Source organism: Strix aluco, chromosome 13 (genome assembly GCF_031877795.1).
Source record: "Strix aluco isolate bStrAlu1 chromosome 13, bStrAlu1.hap1, whole genome shotgun sequence".
NCBI lineage: Eukaryota > Metazoa > Chordata > Aves > Strigiformes > Strigidae > Strix > Strix aluco.
The window spans coordinates 5,370,170-5,376,169 of record NC_133943.1 but is presented as its reverse complement, the minus strand read 5'-3'; positions in this window follow the sequence as shown (position 1 = coordinate 5,376,169).

Genomic DNA, 6,000 nt, shown 5'->3' with positions numbered 1-6,000 from the left:
TTCCTGCAAGAACTTTCAGATGCGTCTGAATGAGGTTTATTCGTTAGGGCAGAACACGTTGCACACCTGGCACCACAAAGTTACTTTAGATTTTGCATTTGTGGTTGAGGTATTGGATGCTGCTGTTACAATTACAGATTGTTCTAAAAACATATCAAGCTCCTTGCAGTTTTATAGGATTTCTGCATCCTTTTTTCCTTATTCATGCCTTTTGCTTAAAAAAAAAAAAAAGTGGTGGGTTTTTATAGTTTTTTATTAATGATGTGAGAGGTCTAATCTGTTGGGGTTTTTTGTTGATTTTTTTTTTTTAAATCAAAAAGACTGGTTTCCTCCCGTCTGTGCAGAAAATTACGTTATTTTCCGTTACATTCATTTTGCAACTAGCAAGTGCACTGAGTAGCATGGGTCACACCTCTCATTTCAGAGGCTAAGCTAGATTCGTCTACTTATTAAGATTCATTTATTTATAAATCCTACAAGCAACTCTTTAATTAGCAGATATTTTGATTAAAGCCATTAAATCAGAGAGCATCAAATCATGATTCTGGGCCATGTGAGGTTTCCATTCTGTCTTCTCTCTGTGCTCAGCCCCATTAATGTGGTGTTTAATTCCCTTCTGCAGATCATACCTGAGCCCGGACCCCCCGGATTACCTGGCCCTATGGTAGGACTCTGGAAAGCAGCTTGTGCTGCAGATTTGTTATCACATGGGATTAGTTAAGGATGAGGGTGGTTTGCTCTGCTTAATCGTTGTGGGCTGCTGTGAATCTGCAGAAGAATTCAGGGAAGAGCTACAGTGTTGGGTGCTGTCTTTGGAGAGATGGATGCACCTGATCTAGGAAAGTGTCCACGTTTGTGGCATGTTTTGCAAATATCCAAGTTGGTCCCTGGAGTGACGAAAAGATAAAATCTTATGGGATGGGAAAACCTGTTTCCCCTGTAATGGTGCCTGTATTCCCACAAATTTGCCCAAGTTGGTAAGTTTTTGCCATCAATTGCAGCAGGAGAGGAAGTGGGTGGTGATGAGCAGGCCGAGCATTTTTGATGCAGATCTCTAAGGTGTTTGGTACTTATGATGTTCCAAAAGGCTGAGGAGCTGTCAAGGGCATCAGGAAGGTCTGGATGCCTCTGATGTGTCTAAGGTGCATCTTGAGAGACTGCACTTCAAAACCAGGTGGCTTTCCAGGCAGCGTTTCTAACCCGAGAAGCATCCCCGGCCCTGCCTGGGCTCGGAGGGCCGTGGTGGCAGGGTGCTGCCCTCCAGAGCTGGCTGTCACTTGCTTCAGCAAAGCTCCTGCAGCGCTCGCTCCCCAAGGCTTGTGTTGCAGAGCTTTATTGTTGCCAGTTACGCAAAGCAGTCCTTTTTCAGTTCCTCTCCCCCCTGACTTGACGTCGGAGAACCAAATAAACTGCCACCTGTCTTGAAAAGAAATACTTGGCCATTGTCAGCCCATAATTTGAGCAAGAAATGTTTTGGGAAGCGAACTTCGGGGTTTGTTTTTAAATTCTGTTTTTTCAAATGTACCATTGTCTTTCCTGCAGGGTCCTCCAGGAATCCAGGGGCCTAAAGTAAGTCAATAAATTAAATGTCACCCACTGTTTCCAGGCTGCCAGTGCATTATTTACAGGCTCACAAAGGCCTGTTGGCTCTGGGGACTGATTTTTTTGTCACTGTTTGTGACAACACATCCCTTGGTTGTGCTGTTCAGCAGTTGGCGTTTTGGAAAACAGGCCATTTTTCCTTCCAAACATATTTACAACTTTTAAATCCTCCTCCAGCACGGAGTCCTGAGGGCCAGCGGCACATGCAGGATTTCCAAACGCGCAGGGTTAAACCTCTATTTTCATATATAGTCCGGTCAAGAGGAAAACCTTAACAGCAGCACGGGTATAAGCATCCCAGAGATGTGGAAGGAGGCGATGGATGTGCAAGGTGGCTGTCCTGGGCAGAGCAGCCAGGTCTTCTTGGTTGATGCCATTTCATTTATGCAGGGCTTGGACGGTGCAAAGGGAGAAAAAGGTGACAGCGGTGAGAAGGGGGACCACGGCGATGCCGGACCCGTTGTGAGTTGTTTTCCTATGTCTCATTTCTGGCCGTTGACAGAAACCTGCCTTACAGCAACTGTCCCAATGCCTTGTTTGATTTTTTTCTTTAAGGGTCTCCCGGGTGCTCCAGGGCTCATCGGTTTACCCGGTACCAAAGGAGAGAAGGTAATCATCAGTGTGGGAAAGGAGTGTTGATGATGTCGTGTAATCCTAAAATAAGGGCTGTAAAATCCTGCCATGGTGGGTCCAGACAGAACTGCAGAGCTGGGCTTACCAGCACTATCCTGACGTGGGGCGAGGAGCTCCCCTCAAGCCCCAAGGGCTGTTGGGTGAACCTGTGCTGTCACTACTGTATTTCACCAACTGGGTATAAGTTTGCCTGCAACACCAAACTCAATATGGCATGTCTTAATTTTTATTTTTACAACTGCAGGGAAAGCCAGGGGAGCCAGGATTGGATGTGAGTATGGAAAACATGAATTGATATGTAGAAACATGAACAACAGGCATGTAAAGGCCATCAAATTGCTCCAGATTGTCAGAAAAATATGTAGCTAACACTGTATAGACTACTTTCCCTTAAACATGGAGCCTGTGGAATGATGTCTGTAGGAGAGGGCTTAATTCAGACCAGTTGCCGGACTACTTCCACTGCACAGCAGTGACTGCTCAGCTAAAGATGCCGTGGGAGTTTTCCTTTCCAATTGGGAATATTTGTATTGGATTCAGTGAAACGAGTATTCCTCATAGCTGTAACGTTAATGGGGTATGGTAAAGCACTAGCTTTCCCAAGAATTGCTGACATACCAAGTCAACAGGAAGAAAATGTCATATTCTTCATGGGAGGACGGGTTGATTGCTGGTATTTGCTTATGTTGAACTGAGATGCCGGGATGTTTGCACACTAAACTTAAAAACCTCCTTTGTTCCCCCCCGCCATCCCAAATTCTCATGATAGGGTTTCCCAGGTCTTAGAGGAGAGAAAGGAGAGAGAAGTGAAAGAGGCGAGAAGGTGAGTGGGCTAATGGCTGTACAGATGCTCTTTTTTGGCAGGCAGCGATGCCCTGGGTGCTGGCTCCCTCTCCAGCCTGGCAGTGTTTCTCAGGTCACTGCTGTTAAGGCCTTTTCTGGGGCACAAGTATTTGCATGGTCTCAGTGTAGGCAGGACATGCAGTAAATTCCAACTCACTTGGAAGTGCTTTCTGCAAGCCTGTCCCCCACCAGCACAACCATTGTGGGAAAATGGAGCAGCCTGACACCTCCAGGTTGTAAAGAATTGCTGGTTTTGGTTTATAGACCTTGAAAATGGATCCAAGTCAAAAGTTTTATTACCAGGATCCTTAAATAAAGGAGGAGGGTGCCCAGCCGGAGGCAGTGGCTGGAAGCCGGAGGCAGTGGCTGGAAGCTGGTATTCCCACTTACTGTCAGATACCAGCCTGGTTTCTAGCAGAAACCAGTCATTTAGTTACTCTGTTATAAAATTATCTATTAAAATATCTCTACCTAGCTTTAACTGAAGATTTTTCACAGTGATTTAATTACTCAGTTGAGGTTACACTAGTGCAAATGTCCCTACGCTGGGTGAGGTGTGGGACTCTACTAATGCTCTGTGATTCAAAGCCGAGGTGTTTCCATTCCTGTTCCTGATATTTTCTTGTTGTGCCGCCAGGGTGAGCGAGGAATACCGGGGAGAAAAGGAGCCAAAGGGCAGAAGGGGGAACCAGGCCCTCCCGGACTGGATCAGCCTTGTCCCGTGGTATGTCTCTTATTTCACTCATCTAAGCGCGCGTTGTCGGGACTGAAAAGGAGACGCAGTTTTGCAGCCAGGGAAAGGGAGGGAGGATTTGGTAGTTCTTTATTTTGCAGTAAATCAGAGCAGATGGTTATTGTTTTCTCACTTTTCTTAATGGTTTGTTTTATCTGCACTGCTGGAAGTTCACTGCTCGCTGTAAGGGCTCCTCAGTGGCCAGATGGGAGCAAGCCACAGCAGTAAAAATAAAAAAATCTTTGTGTAAAGACCTTCTTATTGTAGTTGGGAACAATGGGCTTCAGTAACACTCTTTGGGAGATAGTGTGCCCTGGTGAAGCTGCCGGCCTGGCTTTTGAGTACATTTGAAATCAGGGAGTAACTCAATGCAGAGGATGGGAGGCGATTTGAAAACAAGGTCAGCTCCATCCCTTCACCTCCGCAAACCGAGCGAGGGATGAGCCTGGCTCTAGCTCTCCCGCATGGGGAAACAGGTCAGAATTGATAGCATCTTAGTACTGCCAAAGATAAGCGAGGTATGAGCTGGAGCTCCCCAGGCTGCCAAGAAACGCCTCTGGGAGAAGAGACCTCTCTGTGTTTCTCTGCCTGAGCCAGCAGCTCGCAGCTCAGATCTGCCCCTTCTCAGACACACCCCGGGCCACTGCTGTGCAGCGTGTACACAAAAAGGCCTTCCAGGAAACCTCCTGGGTGTTTGAGCCTGAGGAAGGTGGATCTCCCAAGTCCGCCTCCAGAATCTCTCATTCCTTTGATGGGGCCGAGGAGAAAAAAAAAAAATCTATAGTGGTTTATAAGAAGTTATTTGGCCTGGTAAAATTTACCTCCTTTTCATTAGTATTTTTCATATAATGACTAAAACGTGAGAGAAGCCTTCCCTAAAATGCTTTGAGCCTGCAGGATGAAGAGAGTGATTTGTATCAACTATTGAACTGAAATGTACTTAAAAGCTACTTAAATGTAGCTTAGACCTTAGTTCAGAGGCACCTAACTGGTAGTGCCATGTACCTGCTCCAACCCATTTCTTGTCTAAGTGTGTGAGTTTTTCTCACCCTGCCAGCACAGCTATGGCAATCAAAGCTGTTGTATAGCTCCACCACACCAGCAAAAAGCTCCCTCAGTCAATATGCTTTATTTTGCTTGGAGATTGTGAATGTGAACTACAGTTAGTTTTTCCATTCCTGATGGATCACTCTTCCTCCCTCAACATGCTGACGATCTTTTTCGCTGCGCTGTTACAAACGTGAATCTCTGGTTTGTGTATAAGAAGATCTTTCCCAGATGACAGACTCTACGTGTCTGTGAATTCCCTACCATAAAACCACTCTTGCTGACTTGCTGTGTCATCAGAAATGGAGGTGTAAAGTTCTGGACCCGTCCTCCTCCTCCTCCGGTGACACACGGGTGTCTGTTCGAGTAACTCCCGTGTCCTTTATCATTCTCAACAAGCAGTTATTTTTTCAAACAGGGACATTGTAGCATTGCAGGCAGCAAAAGGGACCCAGGTTTACCAGGCCTGGACGGGGTGAGCGTGCCCTGCCCTTTGGTACAGTATCTGCTCTCTTTCTTTCTTGCATGGCTTGTGTGTGTTTCTGCTGTGGTCACGCCCCGTCCCGAGGAGCAAATCCCTCCAGGGAAAGGAAGGACACAAGGCAGCAGAGCTGGAACAAGATGTTTCACTTTGGCATTCGGGGAAGGATGCCAACGTGTTGTGCCTTCTTCCTCCTAGCTAAAATGACTAGATAAGGAGTGTAAGCAACGGGAGATCACGTTAGGGGATGCCTGACCCTTTCTTTACAACAACAGATGCTAAAAATTAGTTCTGGTTTCTCTCAGCACCTATCACCCAGTTTGGTTCCCTTCATGCCTGTGCCCCGGCAGCCCTGTGAGTCCAATTCCCAGCTGGGTTTTGAAAAGCTTTACCCAAATGATCGGCCAATTCTGCAGAGCAGGGGTCACCAGCACTCTGGGTGTTAGAAGGACATTTGCTGTGTCAGCACGTAGCTTTGCCCCACGGAGCTCAGGTTGAAGTCCAGCGGTTATGCAGGAAGGTTTGTGCTCTGCTCCCCAAAAGGGCTCTCCACGACTAGCTAAAACAGATCATTGTTTTATTTTCATTTTTTTAACCATAGAAAATGCTGCATGTTAGATGATTTGCAGTTGTCTTCAGAGAAACAAAAGGGCAGTAAGCT